This window comes from Pagrus major, chromosome 22 (assembly GCF_040436345.1).
Source record: "Pagrus major chromosome 22, Pma_NU_1.0".
Lineage (NCBI taxonomy): Eukaryota > Metazoa > Chordata > Actinopteri > Spariformes > Sparidae > Pagrus > Pagrus major.
In genome coordinates this window covers 26,123,220-26,148,235 of record NC_133236.1, presented here as the reverse complement: position 1 = coordinate 26,148,235, position 25,016 = coordinate 26,123,220, and the positions used below count along the sequence as shown (strand labels likewise).

General features: G+C 42.4%; 1 protein-coding gene across 5 annotated transcripts in view; it reads right to left on the bottom strand.

Moving 5' to 3' along the window:
• The window catches only part of LOC141017540 (kelch-like protein 29), a 214,464-nt gene extending 189,448 nt beyond the window's left edge, over positions 1 to 25,016 (bottom strand). Inside the window, exons 1-2 of one of the 5 annotated variants that reach the window (XM_073492229.1) lie at positions 24,890 to 25,016; positions 10,278 to 10,351 (exon numbers count right to left, since the gene is read on the bottom strand). The gene's annotated coding sequence lies outside the window, so the exon portion shown is untranslated. Of the gene's footprint in view, positions 1 to 10,277; positions 10,352 to 23,703; positions 24,142 to 24,889 lie in introns of those variants that run through there. The other 4 variants (XM_073492227.1, XM_073492228.1, XM_073492231.1 and 1 more) reach the window with 4 other exon arrangements.

The following is a 25,016-nucleotide window of genomic DNA, read 5'->3' as shown; positions in this document are numbered from 1 at the left end:
TCTACCGGTAGCCTACTGCAGCTTTGAGGAAAGGTGCTTTTTTACAGATATATTACCTTCATTTTCCAGTTCAGAATAGTTTCCCATTTCAGACAGTGTCTTATTAACATTTTAAAATGCCAAAAAACTGTGAGTAATGTCAGTTCACACCAAAAACACGAGAGCTGATGTAGAAAGACGGAGACAAAGTGGACTGAAAATAAACGAAGGCTGAGAACTCGACTGGACTTCCAGATGATGATCAAACACCTTGAAATCTCAAATCTCAAAATGTTGAATTTGTTTCAGCACACGTGTGAGGGACCTCATCGCCTCGCAGGAAACAGAACTCTCAGCAATGATCCCCGGCAAAACCCGATTATGGGAAATCTCATAAAAACATATTACCGTACGGCTGCGTTAAAACGCCCCACGAAGCATACATCCAAATCAGATTTACAGCAATTACAGGAGACAGCGCCACTTAAATCACCGGCCCATTCAGCTGTCACAGAGCGGCGCGCTGTATGTGTCGCACCATCCCAGCATGCTTTGCTCCAGGCGTGCGACTCGCTGGTGGTTGTGTTTCGACACGTCTGCTTTAATCTGATCACAGTGGGTGGTTGTAAGTTTGACAAAAGCAGACAAAGTAGACATACAGAAGACCAAACTGTACAGAGAAACAGCTGGTTGGAACATGAGTGACACGACGAGATGAAACGGGGAGAGGTTCTGACAGACTCCAGTGAATGCAAACGGGACGCTTTTTTAAATTTCACGCTGTGTTGCAGACAGTCGCAAATCAATACATTAAATAATATCTGTAGGTGGCATCTCTGAGGTAGCACTTGTGAGACAATTGCAGTGTTTTGATGCACCACTCAGCGACATATTTGTTTTTCTTTCATCGGCTCGTCGGGTTGCAGAAGGTCAACACGTATGAAAAGAGGGCTTCCTCTCAGACTGCTCTCCAAACTCAAGAACACCTGTTCCTCTCAGACCTTGCACACACTTCAGACAACATGCCGGGCCAGGCACTTAATGCACAAGGCACTGTTATTCCCCTCCACATTCCCTATGCTACAGTGGCATGTTTCTTTTTTTTTTTATATCAAGACGAATATCTGCTTCAATCTCAAAATCAATTTTACAAGCAGCACTTTTTTTCTTTTTTTTTTTTTTGGCGTACAACTCGGAGGCACAGACTGCCGAGCTGTGCGAGCGCTTCGGCTGATGTGAATTTTGATCGTTTAAGTAAGCGGCGGGGGTTAAAGCTGAAAGTTGATTTGTTTTGCAAGGAGTTTTGGAAGAAGCTCTGGGGGCAGAGTTGAGGAAAAACACATATGGTGCAGGAATGCACATTTACAAGTACGGGAGTAACCTCCGCTTAGCCCCTATAGAAATGCATTTTTACATCTGCGCTACACATGTGTTCGACCTATAAAACTGCACGAGGCCTCGCATGAGCATCAAATGAACAACCTGCGGCTCAAGAGGTGAGGTTACCGATGGAGCCTCCTGACTGTACGGTGAAGAGCAGATCTTTATTTTCAAGAGCCCGACACAAAATGGAACTGAGAAGGACCTGTAGCATGCTCAGCTACTTAATGCCTGTATTAGCTCTCTCATCTCTTCAGCAATAACCATTCAGATAAATGACTGCTCACCATTTTCTTAAGTGGAAAAATGTAGTTTCAGTTTTTTTCTCTCCGCCTCAGCCAGAACAAGCATGCAAGGCTAACCTTGGCCCCTCCGTCGCGCTCGTGAACAGCAGTGGAAAAATGTCATAAAACACGTGAGACATCCAGCACATATGTATGGACAGAGATATGTGCCATAATGAGTTGCACTCCGCAGATGGCCATTAAGGCTTATGTCAACATTAGGGAGATATCCAAATAAAAATTTGGCAGATGATACTCGCAATTAATTCAGAGTAAATTTTCACGCGGACCCAATGACCACATTTGATAAGAAGGTACATCTGAATTCTTTGATAAGCGTCCCCCCGTTGGGAAATTAATTTCAGCAGAGAACATTTGGTCTTTACAGAGCGGCGATGTAATTAAGGTTAAAAAGGAGTTTTCATACCAGGCATGGAAATTGCTTCCTTTCAAATGTATCTTTGTAAATCAGACAGGGGGCCGGAGCTGCTGGACCGGCGCCATTCACAATGTCAGTGTGCTCTTAAACTGGTGCCGGACAGAACGTCGACCCAGAAGGCAAAAAGGAGATGAGAGGAGATCATAGTTTTTTTTTTCTTGAGGAACAGCTTGAGTCAGCTGAAATATTTAAAATGTTCAGTGGAAAAACAAAAGAAGAAGGTACGGCAATAGGTTATTGGTTTTTTTTATCTGTATCACACATATTGCATAATACGACGCGTGGGCTCTGTTTTTATATGTGCATCGTGTCAGCGTCGTTGCGGAGGTTACAGTGAAATAAAACAGCACGTTATTGCCTGGGTGTTAAAACAATAAGACCAAAAAAACAAAAAGGCTTACTGCCAGTTTTTACAGCAGCTCCTGCAGAGTGTGAAGAGGAAAGAACAATATACTATAATACAATATAATGTTCTGCAGAGATAAAATTACCTATAACTCTGTTCCTCGGCTCCACTGTTTTATATATCCAAGCTTAAGTTGAGTGCTACTCGAGACATTAAGTGAAACGATATCTGCTGTGATAACCATACCTGCCAACGCTCCCCATTTTCACTTTCTCTCCCTGCTTTTTAACCCTTTCTCCTGCTGTGCTCCCGATTAGTGATTTGTCACGTTAAAAGGGGCATTATGTAGTTTTTAAAGAAGAAATTCCAAATCAATTAATTACAATATTAATGAGGTAATAATACAAACTCAGAAATGTTTATTTTTTCCCTAACTGAATAAACAAGCTGTTCTCAGAGGAAAATATGGTCCCCAGAACACTGTTTGAAGCTAGAAAGGTGGCAGGGTCCGCCATATATAAACAAAGTTAAACAGTATGAAATTGTCCTTTAAGGTCAGTTTGTTTATTCAGTCATGAAAGCGAAGAGTCAGTCAATGAAGATCTTTCTCTTCTGATTAAAATGTCTTCCCCGAACCTACATGGTGCACCTTTAATCTCCTGATTTCACAGTGATAGAAATCAAATGGGTTTCTGTGTGGGATATTCATCTTGGTACCTGGCAACCCAACCCAGAGGCAGAGGTTAACACCCTGCCTGATGTGCATCTCGTCACTGCGCTCGCTCAGCCCTCTGCTCCTCTCAGTATGTCACTGAAAATGGAGGAAACGGGTCCCAGGAAGAGGAAATATGCTTCCAGTTCTCCCTCAGCTTGGTGCGAGACCTTCCCCTTTATTGACATTTGTCCCCGTCACACTTACTCGTCCTCTTGCCTCCACTCAGCAGATCCTCAGCTCCCACACACACATATGTATGTATGATGTAAATTTTCAAATGTTAACTTGATTGATCGTTTTGTTGTACATTTTATTTGCACTTTTTCACACATCCTTACATTTATTCTATTAATCTGAATCCAGAAAACCTCCCACTTTTTCACAGCCCAATACTGACAGGTATGGATATCAACACCACGGCATACTAATGACACACTCAAAGCTTTGACATACTGTATGGATAACGCCTCTCTGTACCCAGAGACCAGATTACCCGGTATAAAAAAAATCAATATGGCATCACTTGCATGGAGGCCAAGCTAAAGGGGGACGTTCAGGTGCAGATATTCTTAAATAAGACAGCTGACATGACAGACGCTCTGTATGTCCTGAAATGGCAACGCCTGCTGCTTGATATCGTCGGGCTGCAGGACATCTTCACCAAAGGGGGAAATGAAGGTTTGGCAACAGAGGGCTCAGGCAAACCATAGCTGACAGGATTTCCTGGATGAATAGATGGATGGACGGACAGCTGGTGAGGCTGAACACTTTTCAGCTTTCTCTTTGCGTTATGTCACCGTGTCTGACTTTACATCCCTCCGCTGAATTGCCCGTTTAAAACAGGAATGAAAGGATGTATTTTAAATAAAACAAACACAACGTGGCGAGGCTTATTTGTAAGCGTCTGGCTGTTGAATTTAATGATTTTTCATTGCAGGTGTGCTTTTCTAAAAGCCCTGCTTTCTGTAGCTCATGGTTCTATCAATAAACTGCTGCTTGTGTTAATAAAAAAATATGAGATGCCTGATGTTTGTTTTTTTTTTAATTTAGATGGATTTGTCGTGTGCCGTGTGTCTTTTGCTCACTGTCACCGCTGCCCATCCTGGAAGCACACCTCTGGGAATGTGAGAGTTTTTTTTTTTCAGCGAGAGTTTCTGGTCAAACAAATGCTGAAAATGTTGGGGGTTTTTTTTAAACCGAGCACTTCTCAGCTGAAGGCTGTGGTACACTTTCAAGCTAGTTAAAAAAAAAATCTGTTCTTTTTTTACACAATGTAAAGCTCATAATGGAGCTGTAATGAATGAAATGGGCTTTTTGTAGCCTATTCACTCTACAATGTACTATTTGAAAGGGTGCACACAAAAGAGCTTATAAAACTGGTTATTTAGCATCACCATGAGCTCATGATGGAGACATCATGGAGCCAAAACAGGTAGCGTTTTTAACTACATATCGTCTGAGCAAAACATGACCTGACAGTTAAACTTAGATGACTTTGCACATTCTTCTTACTAAGGACACTAAAGATAAAGTAGTTGCATACTTTTCCTCTCCCTTATGATGCCCTTATGCTGTACAGCCCCCCGAGGGCACTTTAAGGTAAAAGAGACAACACTGATAGCACTTCTAAAAGTGCCAGCATGCCCCCATTCACAGATATTAGCCTCAATGGCCTGGATAAGATGCCATGCTAAAACCCCCGCTGTGTGTATGTGTGTGTGTTTGTGTGCGTCAGCCTCTTAGGATTCTATGCCCCTTTAACCACGGGCCGCCCCCCTGCGGTGCCTTACGTCTTAATCACTCCAGGGGCGTGCAGGAGACAATGCCTCGCTGTTTATGTGACAAGTATAAAACCTGGTACTCCTGACAGCGCGAGCCGCCCGTCGGCCGGTGTTTATGCACGTGTGTTTATGTCCCGCCTTGTTATGGTCTGGTAACAACATGTGAATGGGATCAACGCGTGTCTGGGAAAATAAAGGAGGAAGCCATTTTTATCATTAAGGCAGTGGCTGCGCGCTGCGAGGGCCGCAGGTTGTCTCATGAATGGCAGCAAGGGGGAAAAAAAAGCATGACCTTGCTCCCCGCCTTCTCCTCTCCCTCCCTCCTGCACACCTGATTGCTCTCAGCAGCAAAGACAATATCAGACATGCAACTCATGACGGCCAGGTCGGAGGTCGCGTCATTAGTGACATCACTTTTCTGCTTAGAACATACCTTTACTCAGAACTACCCCCATCATTTTCTGTCTCCGCAGCTAAATAGCTCGCCTCGCTGTGTCCAGATAAATGCCCTTCTCAAGGCATTTTTCCCCCTTTGTCAGCAGGTGAGTACTTCTCGTTGTGTTAATAATGATGGCGGTGGGCAGCGGCAAGGCTTTTAAAAAGGAGCATCTCGCATTACATAAAGCTACTTGTTAAAAAGAGCCAATGGGAGATGACACATGACAGGAGAGAGCATTTTAAAGTTCATTACGTAGAGGAGTACAACGCGTAATTGTACATTACTGTCTTTTTTCAGCGTGGTTAATGCACTCTTTAAGTGAAAAACACACATTCATTCCACGTTGTCAAATATTTGCGTCACAAAAATGCAATTATGGCCATAGGAAGCATGGTTAATGGATTGTAAAGGATACAGGGTGTAATAAGCATGCAAAATCCAAGGCTATATACTATACTAACCTCATATAGTAAAAGGGAAGTGTCTTATAAAAGCATATTTGAAATATTTTAATGAAGAATCTTTCCCTCACTGGAAGCAAAGCCTGAGGCAGTCACTCAGTCCATGAAACACGTAGGTCCAGAGAAAAACATCTAAGACACTATATTGGCCAGACTGCCTTGAAATATTTTATGAATATGCATAACTGAAGCACGAGTTTTAAAAGGCCATGTTATTGCCCTTTTTTTAGTAGCTTGCACAAAAGTTTGGTTCAAGGTGTAGGGCAGAGCTGAACACTTCGTCAAATAAATTAATTTAAAACCATTTACATCATCAATTTCTGAGGCAGAAACATTCCCTGGCCACGGCTTTTCGAATAAGAGAATCTAGATTGATATTTTTACACTGAATAGTTTATCAACTGACTGAGAATAATCAGCAGATTGATCTATAATGAAAATAATCATTAATTGCAGCTCTGGTAGAGCACTTTGAAAACTAACGGGCGGATTCAAGAAGTTCGAAGTGAACTCTCGACCTTGAGAGCAGTAGTTTGACAAAAAGATCCGAATTTAAGATCAATGTACCGGCTTTTATCTGTTTCTCATGGTTTTCATCAGTGAATGGAATCACCAAATTAATGGCCAGATTTGCAGAAGTTTTGTTGCAGATATTCAAGACTCTCAGAGTTTATAGTTAAATACCCGAAAGTCACACAAGCACCAACAGCGATACCACAGCGAAACGTTGGGGGGGTTGTCGGTTTTCACTTTAAGTGAAAGACAAAGTATCTGATAGTAAATGTACGTATCAGAAGTAAAATTATACATTACATATTATATCAATTATCAGATCTATTATTCTGCATTTTTCTGATTAGAAGAATCATTGTGTTTTGTTTATCTGATTGCCAATTAAATAGCTCAAATGCACGACTTTGGCTCTGATGCAGCATGCAATCTGCAAAGTAACTAGTAACTGAGGTTATCAAATACATATAGTGAAGCAAAAGTACAATATTTGCCTCCAGAATGGAGTTGAGCGGTAGTATACAGCAGCAGAAAGTGAAATATTCCAGTAAAGTACAAAAACCTAACCTTAAGCACAGTGAATAAATGTACTCAGCTGCATTCCATCACTGGTAAGAGACACTACTTTTCCCATTTATCTTGGTTGGCATATGGCATGGCAGCCCTGCACCCACCGTTCTGGAGAGAGCTTCCAAACAGGTACTTAACATAATGAATATAGATAGAAAAAAAAGGGGGATCTGCATAATACATATAAAATTAATAATAAAGTCATAAATATTGAATCCTCAGTGCAAAGTCAAAGTTGGTCCTGCAGACTCGCACAAAACTGGAACTTCTTGTTCGGCTACAAAAAGGTGACCACTGGGTTTTATTAGTATTCACCGAGAAGAGGGAGTCACTGCACACGTCTCTCTATAATTTACTGCACTCTTTAACAGGAGAGATGGAGCTTTCTTTCTCATTAGGTGCTGCAGAGTCCCCTTGAGGCTTTTATTCACCGCTACCCGACCCCCCCACTAACTTTCCTCCACAACTAGTGCAGCAGGTAGGCTTCCAGCTGATGGCACCTTTGTCTGAGTGGCTCTGCGTGCTACCAGGAGACGTGTTTTCTCCCTCGCAGAAGCTTGTCATCTATCATTACTCGCGGTGGCCTTGAGACTGATTCCGGCAGACAGCTCCAGCTTACCGTCTAGGGGCTCAACGTAAACAGCACACTGCTGGGCAAACAAGGGTGATGATGACCATTACTTCCCAAGGTATGTGTTGTAAAAAAAATAAAAAATAAAAAAAATATTGTGCTGTGTTCCAGCTTCAACTCAGGAGGAAGGCTTGGCAGGCAGCGCGACGTGTTTGATCATTTGGGTTTTTGGTTTTTTTCTACACTAAAAAAACATGTAATTCTTTTGTTTTTCCTCACACTGATTTAGGGCACATTCACACCAAGAATCTCTGGAGTGGTTTAAACACACTCTGGATCGCTCAATCTTTTTTTTTTTTTTTTTTAGTTAAAAAGGAGAACAACAGCATTCTTGCAACAAATAAACCACACCAGGGCTTGCCTGAAAATGCGAGTCTGTGTCCTATTCGGAGCTAAATGTGGTGCAGTTTGTTTGGAGTAAGAACAGTCATAGGGCTAATGGAAAAACCCCAAACCACTCCGAGCTTTATGGGAACATGGAGACGGATGGTGACACCTTAGAGCCGGCGGGTAACCACTGGCCATAAGATATTCCCATAGACATTTCAGATTAGCGGGTGGATGGGTTGAATGCAGAGTATCAAGTTGTGGACCTTTAAAGTTTAAAGTGAAATACCAAATTTGAAACATCACATGCTGTAGTCACTTTGTTATAATTGGCTGAAATCCTCCATAATGGATATTATGATACAGAAATGTACTGGTGAGGTGGGATTAGTTTGTGGAAACCTGTGGGCCACAAGAAATAGTTTGTATTAAGTGTCGTCTAACCACGGTGGAAGGCGAAAGGGATTATGACCGTTCCTGACAGACACAGTCACAGCTGGAATGAAAAGCTTGCTGTAATTTAAAACAACAACACAAAAAAAATCAAATATGGGCAAAACGGCTCTGCATTCATAGTACTGCTCTCAGAATACAAATAAAAAGTGAGATTTTTCTGAGTAAATAATGAAAAGAAGAAAGTTTGAGAGAGGAGTTCAAACCTTGCTTCACACATCTTGCCAGTAGCTCGGTGAGGTGCAGTTGTGAGTGCTGAGTTGTGGTGTTTCCCACACATAGACTTTACTCTGGTATAACATCTTTCCTGCATGCACTGACTGGGAGGCAACCTCTCCTATTTAATGTAGGCCAACTTATTCCGTTGTGTCATACAAACTTGTAAGTGCACCTGGTTGTTGCCATGTCATTTTGTACCACGTTGGTTTCGATAGGCTACATAATTAGCGACAAGCTTCCTACACACGCGGCTCAAGGCAAGCGAGTGTGTGTGCAATCAGGTGGACAAAGTATTAAAGTGGTACTTTGTAGGCAAACTTTTAAAGCTATTCTGAAAAAGATCTTTGAGTCTCGTTCTCAGGCCGTCAAATACAGATGCCATTCTGTGGGAAACCGTGCATGAGATGCAGCCTCACTTCCAACGTCAGAAAAATGTCTGACCATCTGAGAAGCATCCTGAAGAACAAAGGCCTAATGTTGTACCCGAGTGGTTCTCATCAACTTTTATACTTCGGAAATTTTCAAGTTTGCCACAAGAAAATAAACCAACAATAGTGGTGAATACCAGTGGTAAACAAACAATTCTGTCTTCATGGGTTGCTGTTTTCACTTCAGTACATGTTGGACGACAGACTACAGCGTCACACAAAAGACAGAAATACCAGGATTCAGACTGCATAGCACGAGCTTCAGGTGTGATCGCAGGTGAGCCTTGAAAAAATGTATGCAGCAGCACTGCGGTTAATTTGCCAGACTGCGAAGCTGAACGCAGCACGGACCACCACAGCTTCAGACCACAGAGGCCACGGTGGGAGCAGCCTTCTGCGAGTGCAAACCAAACAGCAACGAATGATTTTTACACCTGAAGCCCCCCAGTGAGGGTTGAACCCCAGCAAAGAGCGCACACATAATGAGTCCTGTTCATCAGCGGTGCACTGACCCAGGACGGGGCGCACACACACACACATACTAATACACAGACACAAAGCCCCAACCCCCCCCTCATGTGCCTGTGGCGCCCGCGCCTGGTCACCTCGCTCAGGGATCAAAGGCAGTATGTCGTTCTAATCAGTCCTCGCAGTGGGCAACCCCATTAATTCAATTCTATTTCATCAGCGGTGAGCAGACCACCAGAGGGGTCTGTACATTCCTGGGGTCCAGGAGTAATCCTATCTCTCAATGACCCGAGATCAGGCTCTAACGCCGTAATTGCTTGGAGACCCGCTTGGTCTTGCTCGCCAACAGAATTGCGAGATCATTGCGGGGAGGAGAAACAAAGACACACATAGCTCATTTTGTGGACACGGCGGGGAAGTCAAGCAGAATTAATGACGCTATATATCAAATAATTCCAGACGATCAACCCCCCGCTAAACCGGGCCAACACCACTGAACGTGTACACACAACGCACAGTGAGCTGCATCACAGGATCAAGTGCAGCACATTAAGATTGGAAAAGTGGAATTTGTCAAGTTATGACTCGAAGTTATTCGATTAGAGTTTATTATTCCTTTGATAAATCAATTATATTTTACTGTGATAATAATAATTCTAGTACAATTACTAAAAATGACAATTGTCCAGAATTGTTTCAAAGGGAAAACAGACGTGAACAATTAAATGATGAGCCAGAATATGACTGACTCATATTTTATTGTGTGTCTGTATCACGCTGTGTGGCTTGTCTGCGGCATAATAAAATGTTTATTGGGACATAAGATAATGAGCTTTTCATAGCTTACCGTACCTTTGGTCTCTGGTGGATGGGGATGCTCATCACAGACAAATTAGATCTTTTGAGTATTGCCGTCTACACCTGCAGAAACAATAACAGTTGGTGAACATAGTGAGGCTTTAAAGCTGAAAATGAAATGAAAACAGCCATAAATCTGGCACTAATATTCTCGTGCTCGCCATCTGTTAATGATGGCGGGGGAATCTGCATCCCTTCACTCAAAAGAATGCAAAAAAGAGCTTCATTCAAGTGTGGTACAATCTGCATCAAGAGATTTATTAGAGTAATCTTTGGTCTGGAGAAGAGATAAATGACTCCACAGAGACATGCGTTGCTCTCAGACTGTCCTGAGAGAACATTAGAGGTCAACAGCAGATAATTTGGCAGTGGAAAAGGTCAAACTGAAAGCATATGGTTTGCAGTTGGGGGAAAAAGCTCTCAGGGATCGGTAGCGGATGAATGCCTGAGTGGAAATAAAAAATTACTACAATTACATGCAAAACTGAAGGCTCCCTTCTTTTTTTTTAAGATGACGACAAAGGAAAAGGGTTCGCGCGTGAGAGATGACTTTTGAAAGGCCCTCATTGTCGAACGTAACAACAGCACTGGTGTTCGTTAAAAAAAAAAAAAAAAAAAAAAAAATCAGCGATCATCTGACTCCTCGGCGGTGGCAGCCTTTGGAAGTCACCACATGTCGCTATTTGTGTGCGTGTGTGTATGAAAGAGTCTGCGCTTCTGTTTGGATTCAGCCTACAAGGGCATGTTTTTAATGTTGAAAAGAAGAAGAAGAAAAAAAAAAAACCCTGGCAGACATCCTTTATTAGTCTGCGTTATGACTTGATCACAGTCAATGAAAGGAATGAAGATCAGTGTCACAAAAGGAACTGAATCTTCAGGCTGTAGAACATTGTGATTCATTCTGATGTTTTGATGGTGTATTTTTTTCTCATTCTGAAATGTACCACGGTTAAAAAAGTTAACATTTCATGCTGCGGCTAATGACCCGAAAGTCAATATTAAAAAAGGACACATATTATGCTTTTTCATTTTGTTCCTGTCCTTCAGTGTTTTATATAGATTCCTGAGCATGTCAAAGGTCAAAGTCTTCGCCTACAGAGGCTCCTCTTTCCCACAGAAAACACTGCCCCTGAAACACCTCGTCAGTAGTCCCGCCTTTAATTCTGTGACTTTGTGACATCATACTACGTCACAGAGTCACACATTTGCCTAACTTATGCCTATTGGCTAGTTTGGCACGTGAGAATTGATTTAGCACGTATGCTCTGTTGCTGTTAGTGGTGCTGGGTCCGTCTCAGAAGAGGCTGGGTAAACTCTGTAGTTTTGGAGAAGAAATTCAAACTCAGAATTTTAATATTTACAATATTAATGAGGTAATAATAAAACCTCAGAAATATTTAGTTTTCCATAACTGTTCTCAGAGGAAAATAAGGTCCCCAGAACACCATTTGAAGCTGGAAAGGTGGCAGGGTCCGCCAAATATAAACAAAGTAAAACGGCATGAAATAGTTTTACTCACAATCCTTTCCCAAAACTACATATTGCACCTTTAAAAGAGACAGAAGCTACAACAGAGCGTTTCACACAGTGCTGCAGCAGTGGACAGTATGAGAATGAGCATTAAAAGCATGTAAATCCATTCTAGTAGTAATCCAAAATAAAATTATGAACCTGAAAATGAGCATATGTCTCTTTTACCGAGTTTTCATAGAAGCCCCTCACAATCAAAAAGAAAAGGGGCTCTCTCTCTAGACTTTACAATCATAGAGCGAGAAATCCATCACAGATCAGGTAGAATTACAGCTGTCGTCTCCAGAACAGCCTCCATAAACCAGAATGCAATGTTGAACTTTACAGGCTGTGAATCCTGTTTTTTTTTCTCTGCTGGAAAAACCTCTCGCTCTGCCTTCTCTAGGATTACTAGGATTACTGCTTTTTCTCTCTACCTACGCTTAAAGCCCACAGCTGAGAAATCTGCGGGGCATGTTCATGTACGCTGTCTGGAGGCTCTCCAAAGTCATTCTGGGAGACGTAGGCAACTTCTTACTAAAGCAGACGTAAATCAGACAGCTTGTGGAGTACACAAAAAAAGTACATTAGGCCAATTTTATCAGAATAAAACTAAATTGTAGGCTGTAATTTGATGAAAAGCAGCACTCAGAGAGAAGCCAAAAGGTGGGTTGTTTTTTTTCTTCTTCCTTTTAAACTCTCATGTATAACTGAATGAAAAGTTAAGTGTTTGTGAGCGACGGTCTCTCATTAATGTATGCTGCTGATAATATTTTTTTGAAAAACAAGTAAAAGGTTTCAGAATCTGCACAAAAAAGCACGCTGGTGTTAAAAGACAGTTCTCAGAATGGGCTGTAGAGTAGGACCATATGTGTGAGGCAAAGCAGACAAGGAAACCTTCCTGAGAAGTGAAATGTTATTGAACGCTCATTCGTCATGTTTTGCTGACTCTAGTTCCGAGGCGCATACATCACGTCGGACTTAATAGCCTGTAGAGCATGATTTTGACTGCATTTTTCTTTTTTTGGAGGTGAAAAATGGTGAACCGAGGCATGTTTCTGCATTCCTTTATCAAAAAAACCACGTCTGATTTCCATTGTGATGATTGTGCAGGAATGGAAACAGCCACCTTTGCCAAATCTTCCTCGAGAGGATGATAAAAGACAGTAGCTCGCTGATATAAAACCAATTCTTTCCGCCATCGGTTTATGGAGCTAAAAAGCGTCTGCTGTTGCGCGTAGAGCGAGTCTAAAACAAAGTTCTGACATATGGCTGTTTATGTGACATTGCCAGAAATAAGTGGCATTTCATTAAAAGCTAGTGACCAACTGTGCGTATATTACAGATAGTTAAGGACGTTATGATGGATATTACATTCTGCTGCCGCCTCTCTCCATCGCATGACAAAGTATGTTCGTTTAAAACTACAAAAACACTCATTCAACAGCTTCCAGAGACATATTACTCTGCATAAACACACATTATAGCATGGGTTTCATGTAATAGAGATTAAAATACTGTGTAACCAGCGATTAGACTGAGCCAAAACACTTAGTGTGTAAACAAAGCCTGACACTTCTTTCTTTTTAACTAGAAAATGAGTTAAAACCCCGTAGGAAAAATGTTTACTTTGCCATGAAATTAGAGATATTTCCCATTAACTCCACACAATGCAAAACCATTAGCTACCTCATTGACTTCTCCCTATAGATTATTTTGTCTTCCCTTCCTCTAATTACCTACGAGCACATCCGTAATGACAAACATGCCGCTTGCGTTTAAAAAGTTGCCACCGAATGATATTCAAAATGAGAAACTGCCACGGTAACTCACAGGTAACAGATAAACGCTTCATATAAACTGATAGCTGCCGCCTATAATTAAAAATATTAACCTTCTTTGGAGGATGTAGATTAATGTGGAAACGATGAAAATGATTTCTGGCCTCTGCTACAGCATCAAAACATAATTAAAATGTTTTTAGTTCATTTTGTCCGACAACATACAGAAAAAAAAGTCACACCATGCCAATTATTGTAAACTTGTCAAAATGAATCCCCAGCTATACATCATCTGTGTAATTATCAATTGATTGAAGGAGCTATCTTGCTGGGAAAAAACACTTGGAAGCATGGTACATCAATTTTAATGCCGTTTCTTAATCAGAAACCTCAGCAATCAGCGGAGACCAATTAGGGCCTGAGAGATAGAGACCCGCCATTAATAATCAAAGTCGGCTGCCATCAAGTTGCCTGGTCGCGGCCGGAGGAGGCCGAACGGACTTCTCGTTTCAGGGTGTGAGGCTATCGTCTCAAAATGAAAACAAAGCAAGGGTCTACACTCCTAAAGCTGCAAAATCCTGAGCAGCTGTGTGTCAGCCAGACTGTCAAATGACCACTGACCAGCCGTAACTACAGTTTAAAGATTTCTCTCATAAAATCAAAAGGCTTCTTTTCCAAGCGGCGATGAATTCATGTCCGGAGAGAGAGAGAGAGAGAGAGAAGGAATGGATCGGCCTATCTTGCAAATGCTGAGAAATAGAAACGTCTACACGGAGAAAAAGCTATAAAATTACACCGAGGCCCACAGGCGCCGCGCAACGACAAAAGCTATCTTTACAATGCCACCTTCAGCCGCCGTCTTATTAACATTATGGTCAGTTTTATCGCAGCCGAATGTCTGTGTGTCTTTGAATACAAGAAACAGCCAAACTGCAACACATAAAATATACGAGCTTGCGTGGAGGCCACAGCAGAAAAAACGCCCGCCCGCCCTTCATGTGTGTCCAAGCAGGAGTTTACTTCTCTCATGGATTTTTCTCGCTGTTCATTTGCTTGGCTGCAGATATGAACATCAAGCAGCTGACTTTCAAGTCCTCTCCAATGAAGTGCAACGATGTAAAGAGGGGTTAAGTAAGCAGGGGGGGGGGTTTCATTTGAGCAAAAGCATGGCAGCATGACCAGGAGTCCCTCTACTTTTTAACCCTATACACAAAGTCTCCAAGTGTCCTATTTTGATATTTAGGTGACCCACTGACACCCATTCGAACGAATGTGACACCGCACAATTTTTCATCATTCTCCGTGCGTCAGTGGCAACAGCTGGACCCTCCTGACAGACAGCAGGAGCGCATTTTTAAGCAAATGAAAACAGCCTTTTTTCATTATTACTTGCTGCCAGTCGTCGTGCGGTAATTACTAAATACAATTAATGACCCTGGTCATTGTGCTGCAGGTATTTATACAGGGAAAAAATCTACTGCCAACATGAATTAATCAACGCTGGAGTACATGCAGCACAGCATTAGGTGGTTGGGATGGGGCCAATCTTTTATAAGCTGCTCTAGACCTTGGAAGGGAAGAATGCATCCAGGCTAAGACAAACAGGTTGTAAATAGGGTGTTATTACCGATGCACATCACACCTCCTGCGAACGCATGATTTATGTATCCTCTTAACTCAAAAGCCACCTTTCAACTTGCACAGTCGGAGTATGCAAATCAGACATGGCTGTAAGTCGCTGTTGTGTACGCTTCTATTAACGCCGAACTATTTACATGTTCATTCCTTACAGGAGACAAATGATTTAGAGTTGCAGAACGAGAAGTCGCCTCAAAATAAAAACACACGGCGCAGGATTAAGAAGCGGCGATATCGCTATAGATGCAGGGAAACAAGAACCTGTCAGTGCTGGTTCTTGTTTATGGTCGTGTAATGATTTCAGGAGATTACCCAGAAAGCCTGCTTGATATTAAACAGTTTCTAAACATTTTATTTGTTTTGTTTGCTCGTGAATACAAAGATGAATGACAAAAATCGAGGCGAAAACACTCCACAGCGCAATTACCGTCACACATAAACTATATACCAATGTAGTGGCACCACTTAAATGACAGTAGCAAAAGCTCAAATAGTTTTTATTGTAATTTCCCATGGTTCCCAGAAGAAAGGCGAGGGGGGGAAATGAGTTCAAGTGACTTCAGTGACCGGTGAAATTTGTTTTCCTCTTGAAGTAATTTGAAGTCTGGTTTGCCTCAAGCGCACAGAGCTGGTTCAAGTCTGACATTCCACCTCAAAACCTGTTCCAGCAGGCCCCTTTTTAAGCTGCACTCTTCCTCAAGGCAGATTCAATTATTCAATTTCAAATAAATTATTACATAATGCATCCATGTCCTTCTAAGGGCCATTTCACTCTCAAATAATGGCTGGTATATCCTGCATTTTTAACAGCCCAGACATACCTAGAACAGATTTTATACTTTATTATAGATGATGTTTGTTCCAAAGCAGGGATAAGATAGTATAATACACCTTATTAAAATGACTGAGGTTCATAAAAGAGATGCCGGGGGAGCTGTGGCTGTCAGATAGCCGCGAGAGCAGAAATACTCCTGTAGCCAGGCTTAATGGGATCCTGCATAAACAGTAGGCAGTAGTTGTGCCACTGTGGTGATGAGCGACAAGATGGGAAAGATTTTCCAAGACCACCTCCCTTCCCATCTCTCCCCCCCATCCGTGAAGCGAACCTGCGGTGACATCATATGGGGCTAACAGGCTTAACCTGCCCCCCATGGAGCCTCTCACCGCACAGCAGGCTCACAGACTGCAAGGGGCCATGGGATGAAGCCTCGCAAGGCTGGAGTCCAAACCAAATCCTCACCCGCCTGTCTCCAAACATGTCAAGTGAATTTGAGCCATTTGTGTGGGCATTAAAATTATGGTAATGGTTTAAATTTTTCTCCTCTGAGAGACTGACCGGCTTTTTTTTCTTTTTTTTTTTTTGCAAGAAATCAAATATTTCCAAACACCACATGAAATGACATTGGGTTAAAGCAATGGGCAAATTTGGAATCGGGTCCCTATCTGGTAAGTATGGCCCTTGGCGGCTGGCTCTTGGTGTCAGCTTGCTTGCTCAGGGCCTAATGAGTCTCAGCATTTTGTCAGGCAGCGGAGCTTGGCTCTGCTTCCTGGAAAGCATGGCTGATGGACTACATAGAAAAATATTAAGGCAACAATAACACTAGGACACGGGCTTACACACAGGCTGCTCTCGACAAATGTGGCATGTATGTGCACGGCATAGTGCTGGACAAAACATGGACAGAAAGGAGTATTTCATCACTGGTGGGTTTTTGCTTTTATTTTATAATAGGTAATGAGCAAATGAGATAATGGAAGATAACTCTGCAAAACCTGTTCTTTACTAATAAAAATCTAAATGCGTATTATTTAAAAAATAATTCAACATATCCCATTAAATGTTATCTTTGAAACACAATTAAAAATAGTATTTAAATGGCACAAAGTAAAATGTGAAAGGGAGCTACCAACTCAAGTCTCCATGGACGTAGGAGGTTCAGAGCTTAGTGCATTTAGAGACCATTTGGGTCTCTGAACAGGGAAACTGCAGGCTTTTTAGAAATATGATACGAGCATCACTAGCCCTTCAGCGACTGTGCTGGAGAGGGCAGCTGAAGAGACTGCCTTTCATAGTTCACTGATCTCTAAAGAGCTTGGGAAGCACGGCGGTTGCTCGTGGCCTTTTGGCCCGTGTACATTAGCAAGTATATTATGCTTTGTAATAACCTCGGATGCTAAATATTCTGCAGCATATTCACCACCGAAAGCCATCAAAGGAAGCGTAAAGGCTGCAGCGGACACGGCAGAACACTGAATAAGCGCTGCTGGTAAGGATACATACATTTTATCCTGAAATGTTTGAACAAATCCATCAGTACTGCCCTCAGAAAATGTATCAGTAATGAGAGATAGCTTCATCTGTAAGATTTCATTTCATTTTTTGCTGAAAACATTCAAAAATTATTTTAAATGATCTACAGAATGTGAAGAATTGATAGTTTTGACGAGTATTGTATCGCAGAGATATCTACTGAAGTTAGCATGCTAACCAGCTAGCCATGGCTCGTCCCAGACCAACGTTCCCGCTCTAGTGGTGTAAACAACAACGCTCCTCTGGTGCTCTGTACACCCAGTCTGTACTGCACCACTAGATGCATGGCTAACCGAGCTAACGGCAGCTATAGTTAGCAGTTACTTCTGAGGTACGCTGTCTCCTGTTTGTTTTGAGTATGAATCAACAGTTCTTACAGACTGCTCCTTTAAAGAAAGTAAACTACTCGTGTGGAAAGTTGCAATGTTTCTTGACAGCTCGCTACATACACTGGCTACAGAAATAAAATTAGAAATGAATACAAATTATTCACAGGTGTTACTCTGCCTGCCTGATGACAAACAAACATGGCCTAAATCTGCTTCTCTCACTGGAAACTCCTTCATCCTCCAGATATCAAAGCTGCACACAGCCAACCAACTCAAGACAGATCAAGCGTTCTCTCAGCTCATTTGCTATCAAGCCCGTTACCTTTGATACGCTACTAAACATCGGTGGCGTCGGTGTCAGAACAATTAACCCGCCCGCGGGCCGCAGCGAGGCTTGGGTGCGGCTGTTGTTTCAAAACAGGTAAAGATAATCTAAGTCTGACCCTGTTGTCATTTAGCCACCGCTCTCGCCACTTCAGCACTCGAAAAGGAAAAAATAAAAAAAATAAAATAGATGCTGCTGCTGCCTTGATAAGCATGCCGCACCAGCACTTATGTGGCTGCAGCTATCTATCCCTGATGGGCTCCATCTCTTAATGCAATGAAGAATCAAAATGGAAGTTTCAAGTGGAACAAATGCAAGCACAAGTTAGTATCAACAAGTATGCTGTGAATAGGTTCAAATGGAATTAAGGTGTAAAAAGATTATTTTACACCCACGCTTGCCAACCCTCCCAATTTTCCCAGGAGACACTCGTTTTCCTCCCAATTCTCCTGTATGTCTCTAGATTTATGACAGATTTTCACGCCTTTTTCCCCTTCTAGTTATCACAACCTGTTTCTGGCAGTGTACAGCATGTAGTGTACTGTGATGTTGCACCGCGTCCTCCTCGCTGAGTGAGAGATGATTAGAGAAATGGAGCAGAGAAAGAAATACTAAAGCAGATTTTTAGAAGAATTCCACTTTCTCATGGCAGGTTTTGAAGGAAAGGGGCAGGCATGATGTAAAAACTGTCTTTTTCTGTTAATCACAGGGGTCGGACTGATGTCACTCAACCATCGAGAGGCCGACAAACACAGGGCAGTGGCGTGCACACAATCTCTAGGGGCAGGGGCAAAAAAGTGACGAATGAAAATGAAAATTAATTAATATTAGTTCATTCCTGCAAGAGGAGTGAACTATTCTGCATTTTTTCCTAAGAATGAAAAGCTTGATTAAAAGTATTTTGCTGAAGAAAAAGCTGTTGCAGTGTACTTTCTGTCTTTTATTCTTGTTCTTGTAAGTGCTCTGGTTTTCAGAAATATTCGAAGACTTTTGATGTTTCAAGGTTGGCGAGTCTGGTAACACAGTCTCTAAGAACTAAGTGATACATCATTTCAATATTCTGGTAAGAGCCATGAAAACCTCAAAAGAATCCAACCACCTAAAAAAAGAATAGTTTGACATCTGTGCCTTTATGTTTGAATATGTTTTGTGTTAACAAGATTGTTATATGAAGCTACTGCTACCACCACAAAGACTGTAAACAAAGGGAAACAGCAAGCTCGGCTCTGTCTGAGGACGGGCTGCAACTAACAATTATCTTCACGGTCGATTCATCTGGCGATTATGTTCTCCATCGATAAATTATTAGATATTCAGTTAACTGTCATAGAGGAGCAGAAATTATTCACATTTAAGAAGCTGTAATCAAAAAATTCAGACTTTTTTTCTTTTAAAAATGACTCAATCCGACGAATCTATTATTACAATAGTTGCTGGTCAATTTAATAGTTGACAACTAATTGATTAATCGTTGCAAGGTTACAAAATCAGCCTGAAAGCACCTCTAAAGTTCACTAATGAAAATATTATATGGCTGGTGTAAAAAATGCCATGAAGGGTTATGTGCTCAACTAAGCTAGGCTAAGCTAACCAGCCATTTCATGTTTACAGTACAGATATAAGAGCAGCAGCAACCCTCAAACTATTATTTTCATAAATGCAACCACAACATAGTTCTCACTGTATTTGTCAAAAACACACTTATGCAGCAGAAAGCAATGTGGCTGCTCTTGCTAACATCAAGTAATTTATTATTTCACCAACAATTCTGAAAAATGCTGTAGGTGCTCCGACCCCCTGCATTGCATTTGGTTTTAGCTCTGGTTAAATGTTGCTTCACATTCACAGTGTGTGCAGCAACGTCATGCACCGCAGTTTAAAAATTACCAAAGAAAATGTCATCTGTGCCACCTGGAAGTCACAAAATCACATAAAAAGACAAAAAAAAAAAAATTCATCTTTCGAAAAGGCAGTTAAGTTACAAGATGGGAGACAAGCTGCGTGTGTAACCTGCATGATGGCTGCTCTGGAAAGAGGAGATAACACCTAGATCATTTTAATATTAAAATTACCTCCCTAATGTCACTTTGTCGCCGGGCTATGAGAATTTGATCACAACACTGTTCGGCTGCAGACAGACGGATATTTAAGCAGTGCAAATTACAACAGATTTTTTTTTTTTTTTGCTCCTTCCTTTGAAAATTTTCTAACCAAAAATACAAAGAAACTGCCTCCACACGCCAGGATCTCACTTAATTAAAATGTGAGATTCTGGCGTGTGGAGGCGGTTCTCTGTAACTTTATACGTACAATGACTGTCTATCCAGCTCCAATAAAAAAGGACTTTTAGTCAGGTTAGCGGGAGGTGTCAACAACATTTACTGGATGTTAATTTCCTTCTGGAGGAGGTGGAGCTGCATGTGTCACCTCACTGGTACACACAGCCGGTACCGGTGTATCGATACTCCAAAAGAAAAAATGAAACCGTTGCAATTAGGGCTGCACAACATTGGAACACACTGACGTCATGATATTTTAGTTTTCTCTGATAATAAAAATACAGAAATTTTTACTTGTCGAGCTCTGTTTGGATGTAGAAAATCATTCCAGCATAATTTGGGCGATTTTATAGGAGAATGCATCTTATTAAACAAACAAAGCATACCCAGCCTCGTTTGATAAATTCATGAAAAACGATCAATGACTGTCATTCACAAGCAGCAAACTACTGTGTGTCTAAGAACCCTCATCGGACAAAACTCTGTAATTATAAACAGACTTCTCTTGTGGATTAGTCATGGAAAAAAGAGAACCTTGTGAGTTTTGCTTTTGCATCAAGCAGCAAAAAACCTATACAAACACTGACATTGCACGTCCTTCAACGAGACTACTGCACATGCGCACACTGCGATGTCGATGCTGAAAAGGTATATTGTGCAGACTTGGTCTCGACAATTCTGAATCGATAGATATTTTTGACAACAATAAAAGAGAAAAAGGAGCTTGTACTTTTCCACTAAACAGCAAATATCGCAACTTTTCTCGGTCATTTTTGGATGGGCGTTGTAAATATAATAATCTGTTCTAATAAAAAGTTAATTATATTGTACAAAGAATACATGCACACACACAAAGCAGCCAATGAAAGAGATTTTAATCACTGAAAAAAAATGAAAATTTAATAAAAAATATGCTTGAAGTGTAATTATAAAAAAAGGACATCTTTTTCAAGACTTGGAGATAATGGAGTCTACTGTCTAGCAAAGCAACACACACACACACACACACACACACACGCACACACACAATTGCTCCCCGTTTTCATTTTGATTGGGGGCGGGTTGGTCCAGATTGGCCTTCTAATACACACTGCTCCACCAGAATCAGCATAATTGCCGGCTACATTCACACATTTATTATTTTGCTTTGGTGAGCGGGCTGCGGATAAACACAAGCATCATATGCACGCTCTTGAGGAGGAGAGACAGTGGAAAACGGCTCCATCTCATCCAAGCTGCTCCCTTACAGCAGCCGAGGCACCATTATGTTTATCCGACTGTTGTTACATGAAAAACACTGAGTACAACCAGGCTTTCTGCGGTCCTGTTTGTAGGAGGGGGCTGCTGGCTGGCACAGCTTCTGTTCTCTGGACTGCTTTAAACTGCAGTCCATCACCAGAGGCATAAAGCAGCGGATCGCAACTTCATCCAAGAATACACAGCACACGGTGTCATCTCTGCCTACCTTCTTTGGCTGTATTTACAGCCCAGCGTACGGACGCACGCACCAATCAAATTATGAGCCCCTCGCCCTGCAGAAGAGCCTCTCCTTCTCAGTGAAATATAAATAAACAGCCTTGAGCTACCGTATTGTAATTTGCTGACCATAACAACAGGAGTCATTTCTTTCGCTTGGCCTTTACTAATAGGATAAATGCCTCTGGGTAATTTTTAAATGAATTCCTCAGGCCAAAGCGGTTCCCCAGGCCAAACTAAATCACGTTTGATATAGGAGGATTATCCCTGATTGAGTTTATTGCAAAAGGAGCTAGTGACAAAACTGGAGAATCCCCCCAATACTTCTTCCACAGAGGTGAGGCTACAGTCTACTGTATCGCACACACATGCACTCTCGCCTCTTGTGTTTTCTGCCGCTGCGTAATCCTCCACCTCCAGTGACGGCTTCTTTCTAAATATGCAGAGACAATTCTCTGTCACAGGCAGCGGCGGATGAGGTGAGAAGACCCCCGCTAAATGGCCCCAGCTCTGAGGCAAACGCATTGTCTTACCTTATCGAGTGCAGAGCTCCCTGCCTGTTCAGGGAGGACTAGGACTAAAGCCCTTAATCTCCCCCGCCTTGATTCACGATAGCCTGCTAGGTTTTCAAATGTCATCGGTGGGGAAGTGTGTCCTGCTCCTGGCCCCACATGTTCGCCCCATTAACACAATCACAAACACATCAATTTAGGAGTAGGGTGGCTGTACATCTGTTTATATATAGCAACACAAGCTCATGCCGGGGCTTGTAAACAGGCACCAGAGCCAAAAAACCAGTGGAGGACTGACGAGTGTGTTGAGTTGATGAAAAAATCCAGCTAAATTTGGACTCACTGATCCAACGTGATAATACTATGATTAGTACCAACCTCATTCTTTCATCAACACCCTCACTCTCGCCAGAGAATTAATGCAACGCTGGCTCGTCGTTGGACGAGCGGCAGGGATCATCAGTAACTTTTCTGGCCACAAAGAGGCACCGTGTCCCTTACAGCCGGTGCTCTACTTCACATCCAAGGGTAGAGCCCTTCACTGTAACAACACATGGGACCTGTGATGAGTAATGCTTTGTTGTCTGGAGGGTGAGCCCTGCGTGGTGTGGAGTACAAGTTATATACATCTGTAAGATTTAATAATAGGATTTTTTATAAATACACTTGCAGAGTGTGCACAGCCAGGATGCAATCTGTGCACATACTGAGCATGTTAATGCTTTTTTGTTTACTATGGAGGAAGTGTGCACCATTCAGAGCAAAAGCTACAGAACAATAGTTCACATTAGTTTACCAATTTCTCTATTTTGCACAATAGTTTACTCATACTTAAAGGCTTTGTGACAAATATTAGAGTATTTTTGCACTACATTTACCTGATTAATAGACATTTTTAAAGCTTTTTTAAAATTGAGCTGTCGCAGTCACCTTTACACACACACACACACACAATTACTTCCCTATACCACTAACCCTTTCGGTTTCTAACACCATCCCTGAGACGTGAAGTTAGTTTTTTCCTCATTGCAGGAGCGCTTGCGCACAACGTGAGCGCCGCACACACCATTTGGTGGGCTATGGTCCTCAGCAGAGGGATGGCAGTGAAACTGATGATCCTCCTCTCGTTCATTCATGATAGGACAAGTGCCCGTGTGCCGTCTCAACTCCCCCTGCCTCACACAAAGCACGTCAAAAAATGAAAGTCAGCGTGGCGACTGTTTTTCCACCTACGCTGACTGACTGGAGCGCTTACCTCCCCGGCCGCTCGCTCGCTCGCTCGCTGCTCCTGTCCCCCGGCGTTTGTCCTTGTTTCGCTACGGCGCTGCTTTACGTGTGAATGCTGTCTTTATCCCGCAAAGACTGCTATTGCATTTTACAGCAAAAGGAACAGGAGTGTGCGCCGGTAGCGGCTGTGCGCGGCTCGGTAAGTGGCCTGTCTGTGCGCCGCTCCGCACGTCACCAAGTGGAGTGGACGGGGACTTCGCTGGCAGACGCGTCTCGCTGTGCTCCCTGCTCGGCGGCGGATCTGAGATGTAAGCGACTGCTCGGACGGGCTGGCACACCGTGTGGCCACTTTTCTCCCCGATGCTGCTCCTCCCCTTTCACTTTGTTTCGTTCACACAAGCCCTACAGCGCCTCCCACCTGTCACTGCGCGCAAATGCATGCGCCCGCAGAGCTGCACTCGCACTTTTACAGCATCAGCACGGACAATGAAGTCGTCCTGGGGATCAGCAGGGGACACAGAGCTCAGTGCACGTCCAGATTTTGGGAGACATCTTTTTTTGTTTAATTCTCTCTTGCAGTCATTTTTTAAACACCCACTCACAGAAAATTCATTTCCCATGTCTGTTTCTGTGAAGAAGTGCTGAGTCTCAACTAAAGGGTGATTTTCATTCTTTGGTCCTGCAGCACTCAGCACTGCTGCTTTTCAACCTACCTAGTAGTTAAATGCTGGTAATTACATTCACTTTGCAACCTGGTTGTAAATCAGCCCCTGATTAGATGGCTGGAATGAAAATCAACTGTGCTCTCTCTCCGGCTGGATCCAAATCGCCTCAAATCAATGCCCTTTCTTGCTGTCCTAACCACTTCTCCAGGAAACACAATGAAGAATGTTATGTGGCCGAGAAAAGGAATTATATAAAGTTGAGCGGGGACAACCGAGGTGCGAGGACACGAGGACATTTTGACATGTCAAAGAAGGAAAAACAAAAAAGTGAAGAAGTAAGAAGTGATGAAGTAAGAGATGGCTCGATTCCTTCGGCACCTTTTTTATTTTTTTTAACATTTAGACAATTGGAGCAGCTCTTATCTTGGCTGCCTCTTAGATAGGCTACTGGCAGGACAATTAACTGAGGAATTAACACAAAGAACTTTCTAATCCACAGCTTGTGACCACACAGGATTTTTTAAATACTGTCCAGTCAGTTGTGCTTACCTGATTATCACCCTGTCAGTGACTCAGGATGTAGAGTCCTGTTCATGTCTGTTGGTTTACCCTTTAGGGCCTCTATTGGCACACCCAGACTGGTTTTGTCACTTATTTGGCCTCTCCTTTTGGTGGC